We start from the raw sequence: 16874 nt of genomic DNA on the forward strand, positions 1-16874 counted from the left end.
TGGTACAGTGAGGAAAGTATTGACCCTGAAGTCAAGAAGATCTGAGTTCAAATACAATCTCAGACACTTACTAGTTGTGTGACCTTGGGCAAGTCACTTAACATTGATTGCCTTGCACCCAGGGCCATCTCCAGTCCTCCTGATACATATCTGGCCACTGGAACCAGATGACTCCAAAGGAGAAAGTGAGGCTGATGACTTAGCACAACATCCCCCCTCACTCAAATCCAATTCTTGTGCTTATAGAGTTTTATTTCATGTTTTCCTTTTGTTTTAATATTTTTTCAATATAAAGGAGGATTGGAGAATAAGAACGCAGTTTTTCAGAGTACATTTAGTATCTGGTGCAATCGCCATCTAGATTTTAAAGTATGCTCAGTTATCTTATGACTGTTTCCTATCTAGTAACTATGTAATGTGAAGCTTGTTGGTTGGCTACTGAACTAGATCGCCTCCCTGATATTATGGTCTTTGAGAATGAAGGTCAAACATCATCATCAACATCATAATAGGAGTATGAAAAATGACTGAGGCTTTGTGAGCTTTGAAATGTTGAAAGAGGAAACTACTAGAAATCAAGGAATTGGAGTCCATACCCAGAGTTTTCTCTGAATCTGATGAGTCAGCAGGATCCTAAACAACTTGCTCATTCCAGGAAAGCAACTTCTTAACACAGTAGCCAAGATGATTTATCCTACAGCAATGAAGCAACTGATACAATGTATATATGAAATTCAAATGTGAACTTTATAGGGGAAGTCCTTTTTAGAACTCACTTTAAGTTTGAGCTTCTTCCCTTCATCCTGAACTCAAGGAAAGTGTGCATCAGTATGAGGGGGATGATTTTGTATTTTGTTTCTTGTTCTGTTCTCAGTATATTTTCCTTTATAAAAATTAATTATTGATGTTAACTTGCTAAATTTATATTAAGGGTACTAATCAATGAGTTAAACAATGATATAAGGGAGATGACTAAATTTAAGAGGTAACTTATATTAGGGAGTACCCTGAATTGAGACTTTCATTTTTTATATCCCCACTGCAATTCCTCTATTTTGGAACTTTTCCCAATCTCCTTTAGCCCTTCTTCATGCTGAGATACTACAGAAATAATCTTTCCTTAGTTGATCAGTCAATATTATTAGAGCACTTCATACATTTCCCTATATGACCTTCTCTCTCTCCATTTGTACAACTTCTCATTCTTATTTATTTTCATAAAATATATCAATTCTCCTGTAGTGAAGTTTTAGGGTATAGTTTGCAATATTTCAGGCTTGTGTCTTTACCATAGTAGATCAGGTTTTATGAGGCAGCTAAAAGGCAAAGTGGATAAAGTACTAAATCTGAAGTCAGGAAGACATGGGTTCAAATTTGGACTCCAACACTCATTAGTTCTGTAATTCTGGGCTTAACCTCTTAACCTCTGCTTCAGTTTCCTCAAACATATCACTTACATTTTTTTCCTAATTCTTCTACTTCTCTTATTTGTTTTTTTTTAAATCCTTTGTCAACTCTTCCAGGATTTTTCTTTTTTGGCATGGGGGGCCTTGACCAATTCAAATTTTTCTTTGAGGTTTTGGATGTACCTGTTTTGACTGTATTGTCTTCTGAGTTTGTGTTTTGATCTTCTCTGTAATCATGGTAACTTTCCATGATGAGATTCTTTTTTGTTGTTTTTATTCATTTTTTCCATCCTATTTCTTGACCTTTAAGACTATGTTAAAGTTGTAGTAAAGTAAAGGAGGCACTGTCCCAAACTTCAGGCCTTTCTTGCTAAAGCTCTCCAAGTTAGTTCTAGGGGTTCTTAAGTTTTTAGTTGTATGATTTAAGGAGAGATGTGGACATTTCTCTCCTGGCTTTTGCTCTATTTTCTGAGCAATCACAAGTACTCTTTTCAGCCTGAAGCTTTGACTAGGATCTGTGCTCCCATGTACCTTCAAGCTCACTGGAACTGCAACCCAGGACTGAGACTCGATCTGATTTTGAGTATTGTCATAGAATCCTGCATCTAGTGGATCCCAGCTTTTGATCATTTACCTCTGTGGGCTAAGAGCTACAAAAGCTGTTGCTATTGCCATTGATTCAGTCCTGCTCCGGCCTACACTAAACTGTGCTCCAATCTCACTTCACTGTTGATCTTTTAAGATTTTTTGGGTTGGAAAATTGCTTCATTCCTTCTTTTGTGGGTTCTGCTGCTCCAGAATTAATTTTGAGACATTATTTAAAGTTGTTTGGAGGGGAATTTGGGAAAGTTTAGGTGAGTCCTCTGCCTTTTCTCTACCATCTTGGCTCCCCCCCCCCACCTTATTTAAAATCAAATTTGCTAACCTCATTTTTTAAAAAATTAACCCAAAGTAAAAACAGATTTTTGTCTGGATCTCTTATTCGAACTCTGTGAATCTTTACCTTTCAAATGTGCTTCTTGTAAAAAATATACATCAATAGGAGCTGCCTTCTTGTTCATTCTAAAATTCTTTTTCATTTTATAGTTGACTTCATCACATTCATGTCCATAGTTATGATGTTTAATTTTATATTTTCTTCTGTATTATCCTTTTAAGATTTTCTCTCCTTGTGTTTCCACTACCTTCTTTATAAGGAAGAAGTTGATGAGAGAAGAGTGTGTTCAGTACTGGTAATCTTATGATTGCTTTGATCTACTTCTTTTCCCTTGTTTCTCTTCTCTTTCTCTGACCCAGTTTCTGATTCACAAGTTCTCATTTTTCCTTTCCTTTTCTTTCAATCACTTCTTCAATATCTACTCATCAAGGTTTGTTTGTTTTTTAGGTTTTTTTGGTAAGGCAAACGGGGTTAAGTGTCTTGCCCAAGGCCACACAGCTAGGTAATTATTGTCTGAGACCGGATTTGAAGCCAGGTACTCCTGACTCTAGGGCCAGTGCTTTATCCACTACACCACCTAGCCCCCCCCCCCCCCCCCTCCCCGCCCAAGGTTTGTTTTCTTGTGTTATCTTATTTTCCTTTGAATTTAATTTACTTCTATACCAAAATTTGTTTTCAACTGTTTTTGGTTCAGAAAAATGAAATATAATCCTCATTCTCCCCAACCTCTCTCCTATAAATACATATCATTTTTATATAAAATGAATTATATGAGATAATAAGGTTTTTCTTTTTTTCCTTTATTCCTAAGGTACTCCATTTTCTCTCTCTTCTTTCAAGATCTTCAAAACAAAACTAATACATTTTATTTAACTCTGTACATGACCCTTGAAGGCAAGAATTCTGACAGGATGCATATTTCTTCCCTTATCCATTAGAATGTAAGCATTTCACTTATCATATAGTTCCATCTAATTTCTCAAGTGTATTTACATTTCTGTGTTTCTCTTAACTTCTTTGTTTTCATTTAAAAGTTTCTATTCATTACTATTCCAGTCATCAGGAATTTTGAGGCATATTCTATTCTATGTGTCCATTTCCCCCTATTTTTCCCTAAGTTTTTCTTGTTTAGAAACCCATATATTTTGTCTTCTGTAATATTAAAATACAAGATTTCATCCCCTTTATAGTAGCAGCTTCCCTGTCTTGTTGATCCTGACTATGACTACTTGGTAATTAAGATTTTTCCTTTTGTCTATTTGTCTTAATTTTTATTTTATTTTATTCATCATTGGATTTTAGCTATGATTCTCCTAAAATTTTTTATTTTGGAGTTTCTTTTAAAAAGAGATCAATAGATTCTTTTTATTTTCACACTACTCATTGCTTCCATTTGTAAAATGATTTTTAAACTTTTTCTTCATTATTTCAAAGAATTCAAGTCGATCATTTAGCTAAGCTTTGTTTTTGTTAGTGAATTTGCTTATAGATATTATGGAATTATGTTGATCTTAGTTTCTATCCTGGTAAATCCTATCTCTATAATTCTTTGTCACCATGAATTCTGGAATTGGAGCTTTGTTGCAGGACCTGCCAAAATGCAATTCTGGAAAGAATTGTAGGACCTTTTTGGTTCTGCACTTCAGTACCTTGGATCCTGCCTTTGTATCCTCTGGGTACTTAATGTTATGTTCTTCAAGGATCTCAAAACAACTTGAACCTGTGAGCTGCAAATTTTATGAGCCCTAGGATATGGTCTGATTTAGGATAAGGTCTTCTCAGTGCCCTTCAAGTATGAGTTTTTCCTAACCTCAATGATATAACAGCAGTATTCGGGTTTCTCTAATTTATACCTGGTCTCTGTGCTTGAAGTCTCCTATGGACTGCCCTTCAGAGTTTTTCTGGTCATATTCTTTTCCTGTTGTCTGATGACTTCTGGATATTTCTTTAGATGGAACTGGGCTGGAAAAATACATTTATCATAGTTTCTTCTTGAATTTCTTGATCATTAAATTGTTTAGTGCTCTTGTTTCATCCTTGCTAACACAACTTTTCAGTGCTTTTTACTTTTTTGATATAAAGAAATTTTAATTAACAGCTTATTTAACTAATCTCTGACTTTGTCTTAATAATTTCTTTCCTTTTCAATTCTTTCTATGGTTCCCTTCTCTCTTTCCCCTAATATCTTCAAGATTCTACAGATTTCTCCTTCCTTCTTTAATCTTCACAATTCCAAACCTTCCTTCAGGGCTCATTCAAAATTCCTTTTCCTTCATCTCAAATTCTAATCCTGTTTTTTCTCTGATAAAATATTATCCAATATGAGGGGAAATAAAAAAACAAATAAAACTATGGAATTTATAATTTAGGTAGAATATATATATATATATATATATATATATATATTATAACGTACAGATGTAAACTTTATAAATACCTTGGATTCTTACTTGTGTCCAGGTAGATTAAAATACACAATAAATGGTACTGGAACTCAGAAAAAGGAGAGAGAAATGTAAAATCAGTGAAATAAGACTTTATGGAGTATGTGGATTCAGACCTTGGACAGGAGAAGAAGATGGGCTAGGAATTTCAGGGTGGGTATTTACATCAAATTTTCCCTAATAGCTAATTCCATGAGGGCAAGGACTCCAATATTTCGCTTTGTATTTCCAGCACATGACACAGTTCTTTGCACAAAATAATTAGTTAATAAATACTTTTTTTCATTCATTAATCAACACCATAAATCTAATTTTTTCCAAAATATTTTCACTACTTTTCTTCTTAAACTTACTCCTTATTCAGACTTCATAATTTTCATGTTAGTGGCATCATTATTCACCCAAACTCCAAGGTAATACATTTTTGGAAGTTTTCTCATACCAATAAATTACCAAACATTATAAAGAATTATTGTTCTACCTCCAAAATATGGCTCACATTTTCTTCCCTAATTTTCATCATCACTACTACCAGATTTGTATAGAATTGTACATATTTTATGAGACAAATTATAATTTTGATGTCATTTGGTTTTCTAATGGCAATGACCATTATTCTACTTACAATAAGCTTACTCAGAACTATTAAACTTTACCAGATGAAATTGGATGCAACTGATTTCCTTATATATATTGAGTTTACTGTCAGAGAGTTGAATCCATATAAAAGTTTTTAGTTCTGTCTTTTGTTGTGTTTTTAAGATTTTAAGACTGGATATTATTCCAAAGAAACATGCAAGATATAACTCTTAAATATCAATGTCATTGGGTCCAAAATATTATTCTCATTGAGGAAATGATGAATTTTGAATATATATACGTATATAAACACACTAAGAAATGCATATATTTCTTTTATAGGAATTATATATTAGGAAATATTGTGATCCCTAAGGAGGAATACTCCCTCATGGCCTTACCCTATGCCATATGTCACAAAAAGTTGAGAACTATATATAAAAGATAGAGATAAACATATTTCAATGACCCGAGAACTCACCTGATTCAAAGTTCACTTAAAATGCATGGTTTAGAATTAAGATTAGAATTCAACAAATTCACTATCAATGATATTGTTATTGGCATTAACATTTTTATTTTTCCTCATTTTTTATTATCTGTTCTGAATTTTCTCTCTCTTTCCCACCACTTCCTTACACATTGTGAAGGCAAGAAATATATTACCCATTATACATATGAAGTTATGTAAAACGTTTCTATATTAGCTATGCTGTAAAAGAAAAAACAAAATAAAGAAAATGAAAGATGATATGCTTCAATCTGCACTCAGAGGTCTTCCAGTTCTCTCTGGAGATAGATACCATTTTTCATCATGATAATTGTAATGAACAGCATAACTAAGTCTTTTAGAATTGATCATTGTTACAATATTGCTGTTACTGTTTACAGTGTTCTCTTAGTGTTCCTAACTTTATTTTGTAACAACTCATACACGTCTTTCCAGGTTTTTCCTGAATTCACTTCAACTCTTATATAACATATAACGTAACATATTCCATCATAGTTATACCATTTATTTAGTCATTCCTCAACTGATGAACAGCGCCTAATTTCCAATTCTTTGCCACTACAAAAAAAAGCTGCTATGAATTTTTGTATATGTGGGTTCTTTCCTTTTTTCCCCTGATCTTTTTAGCCTAGTATTAGAATTGTTGGGTGAAAGGGTAAGTTTTATAGCCCTTTGGGCATAGTTACAAATTGTTCTCCAAAATGATTGGAACAATTCAACTTTATCAATAGTGTTTAATTGTACCTATTTTTGAGATTCCCCTCTAGTATTTAACATCTTTTTTTTTTTGTCAGGTTAATTAATCTGATAGAGGTGAGGTGGTACCTCAAAGTTGTTTAATATGCATTTCCTTAAGCCATAGTCATTTAAGGAACTTTTTCATCTAACTATTGATAATTTTTATTTCTTCTTCTGAAAACTGTTTATAGCATTAGACCCTTTATCAGATGGGAAAGAGCCCTTATTTTCATAAATTTGGCTCAGATCCCTGAGGCCTTTATCAGAGGAACTTACTGTAATTTTTATTTTTAGATTTTTGCAAGGCAAATGAGGTTAAGTGGCTTGCCCAAGGTCACACAGCCAGGTAATTATTAAGTGTTTGAGACCACATTTGAACCCAGTACTCCTGACTCCAGGGCCGGGGCTTTATCCGCTGCGCCACCTAGCCGCCCCCTTACTGTAATTTTTTAAACTGTTTTCTGTTTCTTTTTAATTTTTGGATGCACTGGTTTTGTTTGTGTAAAAACTTTTAAAATTAATTAAAATTATCCAGGGTGGCTAGGTGGCACAGTGTATAGAGCACCAGCCCTGGAGTCAGGAGTACCTGAGTTCAAATCCAACCTCAGACACTTAATAATTACCTGGCTGTGTGGCCTTGGGCAAGCCACTTAACCCCATTGCCTTGCAAAATGTAAAAACAAAATTGTCCATTTTACTTCCCATGATGCTATTTTATTTTTTAGTTAGAAACTCTTTCCTTATTCTTAGATATAACAGTACATTTTACTATGTTCCTCTAAATTATTTATGATGTCACCCTTTGTATCTTAATTATATCCCATTTTGACCTTATCTAGGTATACAATGTAAGATATTGGTCTATGCTTAATTTCTAACAGACAGCTTTCTGGATTTCCCAGTATTTTTTGGTTGAATAAGGGAATTCTTCCACCAATAGCTTAGATCTTTGGGTTTATCAAGCATTTGTGTCTATTTGCTTCTATATATTGTGGGACTAATCTATTCTAGTGCTCAATCTATTTCTTATGTAGTACCAGATAATTTGATGATTATTACTATAGTAGAAATAATTTGAGAACTGGCATTGCTAGGCTGCCTTTCCTCATTTTTTATTGAATCTCTTGATATTCTTGACCCTTTATTTTTCCAGATGAATTTTGCCATTATTTTTCTAGTGCTACAAAATCCAATAGTAGTTAGTTTGATTGTAATAGAGCAATTAATATTTCTCTAATTGTTTAGTTTAGTATTTCACTTGTGTAAAAAGTGTTAGTTTCTGAGAGTATCTTGCCAGGTACACTTCCCCAAATTTTATACTATCTGCAGTTATTGTAAGTAAAATTTCTCTGTCAACTATTTTTTAATTGATTCTCCAGGGTTCTTTAAGTATACCATCATATCATCTGCAAAAAAAATAATGGTTTAGTTTTGTTTTTTAATGCCTATACTTTTGTCTTCTATTTCTTTTTCTTTTTGTTATAGTTGGCATTTATAGTATTATTACTGAATAATAATGGGAAATATGAGCATCTTTTATTCCACCTCTGCTTTTATTGGAAAGGCTTATTTATCTCATAACAGATAATGTATGTTTTTGGTTTAAGATGGAAATTACTTATTTTAAGAAAAGCTCCATTTATTCCTATGCTATCTAGTGAGATTGAATGAAGAGACCACAAAGGACTTCCCCTAATTTCCCTCTCTTTTACTTCAACTCAGAGAAACGAGCCTGGTTGCCAAGGAGAGAAGGAGGAGCAGCAGAGTTATCTTGTTCTGTGTTATTTGTCCTTCTTAGTTTCAGGTATTGACTGTGATTCTTACAAGAGCTGGGAATTTGAGCAATAACAACCCTGAAGCAGAATTCCAGATGGGGAAATGGTGCAGCCATCCAGCCTGACATGGAATCCTGGAGAAGCCAGGACATCTGGGCCTTGAGCCTGAGTTGGGTTTTGGACACGGAACTTGGATTGTACTCTATAGAAACTGAACTAAACTTTTAATCTCATCTCCTTCACATTTCCAAAGACTAAGGTGATATAAGGGGTAAGGACAGGGCAAGGGGGTGGATTATGTCTCCCAATGTGTTGAGGCAATATCTGTATATTTGTGACTGTATCTTTTGAAATAAATATTCCTTATAAAAGCTAATCTGACTATTAGTGACTAAATGGAACTGGAATTCAGAGTCCCACCTTGGTGGGGTCTATAACAATATATTGAGAGTTTAGGTACCCTCAATTCCCTTAAGGTACTGGAGATCCCTTGGCCTTCTACACAGGTTAGGGTCAAGGTAGAGAGTGCTGCTCTTATATTATCCACTTGTATATTTTGTATATTTATTTATATATTATGTCTGTGTACAGTACAATGTAAGTTCCTTGAGGAAGGTTCATTTTTATTCATTTATCACCAAAACTTAGGCTGATGCCTAATACTGTTTGAATTTAATTGAATGTTTAAATAATAGGACAGATTTTTACATACAGTAAGTACATTCTCATTTCAAAATATAAGTTCTTTAAGAGGAAAAATGGTCTTACCTTGTGCTTTTTAGAACTTACATTCTGTCCAGGCAGGACAGCTATCCAAGAGTGTGGATATAGATCTCTCTCTCTCTCTCTCTCTCTCTCTCTCTCTCTCTCTTGCTTTTTATTTTTTGGTTTTGTTTTTGCAAGGCAAATGGGATAAAGTGACCTGCCCAAGGTCACACAGTTAGGTAATTATTAAGTGTCTGAGGACGGATTTGGACTCAGGTCCTCCTGAATCCATGGCTGGTGCTCTATCCACTGTGCCACCTAGCCCCCCCCCCCCCCGCATTGTGCCACCTAGCTGCCTCTAAAACTTACATTCTGAATTTCAGATGCACAATAAAGATTTTTGATTGATAATGGCAGCACAAAAGATCCTGTCCTTATAATAAGAATTTTTTCACTACCTGAGAACCTGTTGTTTCAAGGCAAGTTAGTAGCATTTGATCTGAATTGGACTGTCCTACCAGCTTACCATTCTAATTTAACAGTCATGAAGGCGTGAAATACTGATACAACAGCTGCCAGAAGCATTCACATCTGTTATATTGGTCTCTGAGGGCAATAAAGGATATAGGACAAATGAAGGTGTGGACATAAAGTGCTATTATTCATTACTGAAACTTTGGCTAACTCTCAGACTAATGCTAAAATGATAAAACCACCTTCTTGTAGACAACCCCTGTAACCTCTGTCACTGAAATGAAAGCTTTCTGAAGGTGAACAAAGTGCAATAAATCTCAGAAGTGATCTTAAATAAATATCACTGAAATATTTAAATTTTATTTTAATCCATTCTCCTATGAAAGTTTATGACAAATAACGGTGTGACTTAAGCTCTACAAAAGAATTTCTTTTTTTCACTACAGATGGAAACAATAAACGATCTATTAAAAAAAATCATGGTCCTGCTGATGGATAATTCTCAGCTGCTATGTAGTCTCTCCATCCAGTCTCAATGGGCATGTTGCTCCTTTTTTTTTTTTAAGATATACTGATTATTATTTCAGTGACACTAGGTCCTGTAAATATTTTAACTTGAAATTTTAAACTGTTCATTAATCTTCACCCACTATAGGTGAGAAAAGTAAATTATTTATTTTTAAATTTCCCAGGAAATTCCTTAAGCTTTCATTTTTCAGGTTAAATATACCTTTCATGGACAAGTAAGTACTGGCATGACAGGGTAGAGATGAAAATCAATTGATGTTATAGCCATATTGGTTTGCTGATATATATATATATATATACATAAAGAACTCTTGGACCTCCCTAAGAATATTAACACATAATATCTAGCACTTTAAGCCTTGCAAAACACTTTCCACTCTCTTATTTGATGATCAAAAAACTCTATAGCTTAGATTCTATAAGTTTTTTTATACTCTTTTATGACACATGAGAAAACCGAGGTTAAAGAAGTTGGATTTACTCTTATACAACTAGTAAATATGTAAGGCAGAATTCAAATCCAAAGTTCTATGGGCATCAGTTCAACTATGTATGTTGTTTATTGTCCAAGGAATGTCATTCATATACTTTCCAATTGAATTCCAACCCTTTCTTTATGATTCATATCTGGTTACTGGACCCAGATGACTCTGGAGGAGAAAGTGAGGGTGGTGACCTAGCACAGCACCCCCTCACCCCCTATACTTGTCATGGTATCACCTCCCTGATGTTATGATCTTCAAAAATGAAGGACAAGCATTATAACCCTTTCTTTAAGTCCAATTTAAATATCACTTCCGTAAACCTCTCCTAACTCCCTTATGCCATCCCCTTGATTATGATCTTTTGATTCTTGTTTCTGAAAAATATTTTACTTCAACACTTCTGTACTTATTTTGGATTTTAATTATTTATATTATTCATATGTCTTTTCTAAACTCCTTGAAAAGTTTGTATTAATCTTCAGGACACAGAATGGCTCTCTGAACATATTGGAGCTTAATAAATCTTTATTGAATTAAATCCCCAAATCATTCCCAGTAATTAGGACTAAAAGAAGTCTCAATGATCACATAGTAAAACTTCTTTATTTTATAAGTGGGGAAACAGGTTCAGCGAAGTAAAGTGATTTGTTCAAGGTCACACAGATAGTAAATAGCAAGTCTAGGATATCTACTGACTCAGGTCTGGTGCCTATTCCAGTATATCGTGCTTCATATATCTTTTATTCTAAATGACATTGAATTAGAGTCATAGCATATTTGACCAATAGAACTATTTATCTGTACTACACAGAAAATGATTTTCATTCAAATAAAAATCCAAAATTATGTCTAATGTCCCAAGGAGAAACTAGAGATCCTAGTCTTTTCAAAATTCTATATTTATTGCTCATAAAACTGAAGGACAAAAACTTGGTTGAACAATGAAAATTGTTATTAACCTATCACCCTAGGATAAACTTTGCAAGTAGGCTTAGTAAAAAGTACCAAGCAAAAGATTAATCTGCAAGGTCATCCCTGTTGACAGAAATTTTGCACTTCAGAATTCAATTTTTTAGTATAATCTTAAATTTTTAATAAAATCCATATACTATAGAGCAAACATTCCAAATCTCATTATCATATATACTTTAATGTATTAACCATTTATCAAACATAGCATTATGGGAATGGGTAAAATTGTGATATGGAAGATTTTGTGGAAAGATAAATATAATGTCTGGGTCCTTGTCCTATCAGATTCTTTTTTTGAGAGCAAGAGAAACTTGGAAAAAAATAAGAGGTATTTAGAAGAATAAGGAGATGAAGTGATATGGAGAGGGTAAAGAAATAAAGTAAAGGGAGTCTAACTGGAGATAACAAAATTCATAGAACTTTTTTTTTCTAGCGGCTAGTGCTAAGTTTCCTTAAGAACTGCTCCTTTATTAAGGGGAAAATGTTATTATCCTAAAAAAAAGAACTGAATTGTAGAATCATTCAGGAGTTTTTAAAATGTCTTTCAATGTGAGCATACCGTTTTGATATTAATTATATAATGGAATATAGAAAAAGTAGCTTAGGTAATACTGGAATATGTATTGAACACATGTCAACTCTAAACCTATTATATGTAAAAATCCCCAAAGCTTATACCTTCAATAGTGTTATCTTTATCATTCCCTCAAGGTTCAAGATTCTATCTTCAATCTTTCTTACTTCCAAATGTTTTCAAATCTTCCTTATAATACAATCTTTTCCCAGTACTGTTAACCCCTGTAAGCTCTTCTTTCTTTTCCTTCTTTTCACTACCAAAATTCTAGAAAGAATCTATACTTAACTACTTTCACTTCTTGATAGCTACTCTTCCTTACCTCTTTGCAATGTAGCTTCTACCACTATCACTCCATTGAAGTTGATTTCTCAAATGATTTACTAATTTTCTTTTTTCAGTCCTCATCTTCCTTTTTCAAAAAGATTTTATTTGAGTTTTACAATTTTCCCCCTAATCTTGCTTCATTCCCCCCACCCCCCCACAGGCAATTTGCCAGTCTTTACATTGTTTCCATGGTCTACATTGATCCAAATTGAATGTGATGAGAGAGAATTCATATACTTAAGGAAGAAAAATAAAGTATAAGAGATAGCAAGACTACATAATAAAATATCAGTTTTTTCTAAATTAAAGGTAATAGTCCTTGGTCTTTGTTCAAAGTCCATAATTCTTTCTGTAGATACAGATGGGATTCTCCATCACAGACAGCCCACAATTGTTCCCGATTGTTGCACTGATGAAATGAGTGAATCCATCAAGGTTGATCATCACTCCCATATTGCTGTTAGGGTGTACAATGTTTCTCTGGTTCTGCTCATCTCACTCAGCATCAGTTCATGCAAATCCCTCCAGGCTTCCCTGAATTCCCATCCCTCCTGGTTTCTAATAGAACAATAGTATTCCATGACATACATATACCACAGTTTGTTAAGCCATTCCCCAATTGAAGGACATTTACTTGATTTCCAATTCTTTGCCACCACAAACAGGGGTACTATGAATATTTTTGTACAAGTGATGCTTTTACCTTTTTTTATCATCTCTTCAAGGGTATAGACTCAGTAGTGGTATTGCTGTATCAAAGGATATGCACATTTTTGTTGCCCTTTAGACATAATTCCCAAATGCTCTTCAGAGAGGTTGGATGAGTTCACAGCTCCACCAACAATGTATTAGTGTCCCAGATTTTCCATATCCCTTCCAACATTGATCATTGTTCTTTCTGGTCATATTGTCAAGTCTGAGAGGTGTGAGGTGGTACCTCAGAGATGCTTTAATTTGTAATAAGTAATGATTTAGAGCACTTTTTCATATGACTATGGATAACTTTGATTTCCTCATCTGTAAATTGCCTTTGCATATCCTTTAACCATTTGTCAATTGGAGAATGGCTTGTTTTTTTTTTAAATTTGACTTAGTCCTCATCTTCCTTTACCTGTCTTCTGCATTTCATGTTGAATGCTTTCATTTCTTGGCTTTTATACATGCATACTTTTTATTCTATCTTGGTTCTCTTGCTATCAACTCATTTCTTTCTTTGTCTCTTTCAGAGGCTTCTTTCTTCCTTCTCCCCCCCTCCCCATTTAAATCTTCCCCAAGGTTTTGTTCTTTTTCTTCTTCTTCTCTCTCTCTGCTTCCTCTATCTTAGTAATTAAATTCATTCCCACAATTTCAACCATCATTTCTAAAAGGATGACTCCCAATTCTGTTTCTCTGGTGCCAAATTCTCTCCAGACTTCCTATCCAGCAAGGGGAAAGGGAAGTGGGGAAGGAATGAACAGAATGGTAAAGGAGGGGGAAAAAACTCTAGGAGTTAGTATATAAACAGTGAGGTTTTTCTTCTTCCAAAGAGGGAGCAAATCAAAGTAAAAAAATAGGAAAACTAGGAAGAAAAGGAAGGATTAAGATCCTAGAAGAGGTTGTAATGGATTAAGATCAAAGATGCAAGTAAAAGTATATAAAAAGTTCATTCAATATAATTTAATAAATTAATTAATTTTAATATAAAATAAAGTAAAAGAAAGAAATTTTTTTCCTAAAATACAAATGGTACCTTTTTAAAAAACAGAAATACCTATAGGTTCCTCTAGCTATTACATTGCATTGGCCTTCTACATTTAAGCTTATGCTCATTTGATAAGTGGTTCAAGACCTAGTGTTTAAATATGGAATTAAAACTACTCTGCCAGGAGTCACAATGTCTCACTCATCTGTCTAACACTTAACCCATCTTGTAACCATAACTTAGTTCTATTCCTATATTCCTTTTATCTTCTGGAAAAACTCATCCACAACTTTTCCTCAGTTTTTTTTAAAGTTGAGCTTGTGTGAGCATTGTGTCTACCCCAGCTGTTTTAAATTAACACTCTCAGACTTTCTGTAGATAAATGACTCAGCAACCTGACTTTTAAAAGGAGCCAGACTTATAACACAATATTTGTTGAAGATAAATCATTTTATAAAAAATAAGATAAATAAATTACTAAACAGTATGAATTCAGTTTTTAGGCAATAGTGACAATATGCCATCTTTCAGAACAGATTTCATGTATATACTTCCAGCAATTGTGAGGTTTCAGTGTGAACTTACTGAAAACATTTGACTTCTAAGTGTTATCTCATTTAATGTACCTAATGATCAGCTTTTCATATGAAGAAAATATTTTTTTTCATGATATAGATCTCCATATGTGAAAAGTGTTTGCAGTTAAAACATCCCTTTCCCCCTACTGAAAATTCAGAGGAAATAGACTATTTTCTTAAAAAACAATTGTTTGAAAGAGTAATTTTTCATTTATATTTGTAGTATCTCAGAAGGAGCCTATAAAAGGGATTGACTGGCAACAAAGTTTATATACAACAGTTAAAAAGAACTTTGAAATTCAAATCATTTCTGTGGACTGAAACAAGACAATGAGTCTATTAATGGAAATATTGTCTCATAGAAGTAAGGGTACCAAAAAACTATACATATGGTGCTGACTTTATTGATAAATGAATAAGATTAAATTTGACATTTGTGTCAAGTGAATCCCTTGGTGCCATTTTACTAACACAGCAGCTGCTTTTGAAAGATTACTTTCAGGCAACCCCCCATCCCCACCCACCCCAAGCAGAACAACTTCAAGTATTTTCCCAGTTGCCACAGGATTCAACAAACTATTATTTTGGTTGAACTCATTATGTCTTGCAATTATTCTCTTATCCAACATTCCCTTTCCAGTACCAAAACCCATAACCCTATTTCAAGTCCTTTTATGTAATATCTACAATATTCCAAATTTCTTCATAGTTTTTGCTGCTTGTCTGTCTACTCTCTAGTCCATGGGTGAGGAACTAAGTCCAGCGCTATGCCATATACTGCCATTTGACCTGGGGTTGCCATGGCAACTGCAGGTGGGACTAAAAATTCGATAAATTTAGAAGTATTTTTAAGTGTGAATTAATTAAATGTTTGACCAAATATAGCAGGCTAATGTTTAAGTTAATAATTTTGTATGGCCCATAAATTATGTTATAAATATCCAAATGACCCTGACTTAGGATAAGACAAACCAGAAGTCAAGTGATCTAAACTTACACCCAAGAATAACTTATCTAGCAAAACTGAGTGTAACTGAAGAAGGGGGAGGGGCGATGGATTTTTAATAGAAAAAGAGACTTTCAAGTGATCTAAACTTACACCCAAGAATAACTTATCCAGCAAAACTGAGTATAACTGAAGAAGAGGGAGGGGAATGGATTTTTAATAGAAAAAGACTTTTAATAAAAAGACCAGACTTTATGAAAAAACTTTAAAATGCAAAGACAGGTATAAACATAAACACAAAAAAGGTACATACAAGTGACTTTATACAGATGAGGTATTTGCATTCTAATGAAGAGGGTGGGGAATAATACAAGCATCCCCTATGAATTGTCAGCAGAAGTCACAGAAGGAATCAAATAAGATGTGAGTTATTTTTGTTATGTTTTACTAATTTTGAAATGACAAAGGAAAAAGGATATACATGGTAGGAGAAAAAGAAATGGAGGAAGACATCACATTATTGGGACATTATTGCCCAAGGCCACACAGCTAGGTAATTATTAAGTGTCTGAGACCGGTTTTGAACCCAGGTGTAGATAAGCAGGCATCACTTGAACATTACTTGGATATGATACAGAGTGAAATTAGTGGAACCAGGAGAAAAATTTATGATTTAACAACAACAATGTAAAAAGCAACATCTTGAAAGACTAAAGAATTCTGTTCAATACAATTAAGACTAATGCTTTTTTACAATGCTGCTTGCCACTTGACATAGAGGTGATAGACTAGATATATACTGGGAGTCACATTTTGGATTTAACCAATCTCATCATATGTTTTGCTTGACTCTATATATATTTTTGATGAATGATTTTTTCTTTTATTCTCAGGATAGGGAGCAGGGAAGGCAGGTGCATATTGACAAAATAAAATTGTGTATAAATGGGATAGGATGGAAGAGTAAGACATGGTACTACTAGGTTTTGGGACCAGGAGATTAGAGTTTTTGAGAGTACCAATATTAATATTTTCTTGTATGAAGGCAGGAATTGGGGGGGGAGGGATAAGAAAATCTTTAAGCCAGACACAAGACTCAGTGAGGAAGGAGAGTATCTTTGAGGTAAATAGACAACAGTTAGCCAAATCTTGACTGAGTAATAAATATGGATTGAATGAACTTCAAAAGGTGAGAGGTTTTTAAATGATTGTGG

This window comes from Macrotis lagotis, chromosome 2 (assembly GCF_037893015.1).
Source record: "Macrotis lagotis isolate mMagLag1 chromosome 2, bilby.v1.9.chrom.fasta, whole genome shotgun sequence".
In the NCBI taxonomy this organism is placed as follows: Eukaryota; Metazoa; Chordata; class Mammalia; order Peramelemorphia; family Peramelidae; genus Macrotis; species Macrotis lagotis.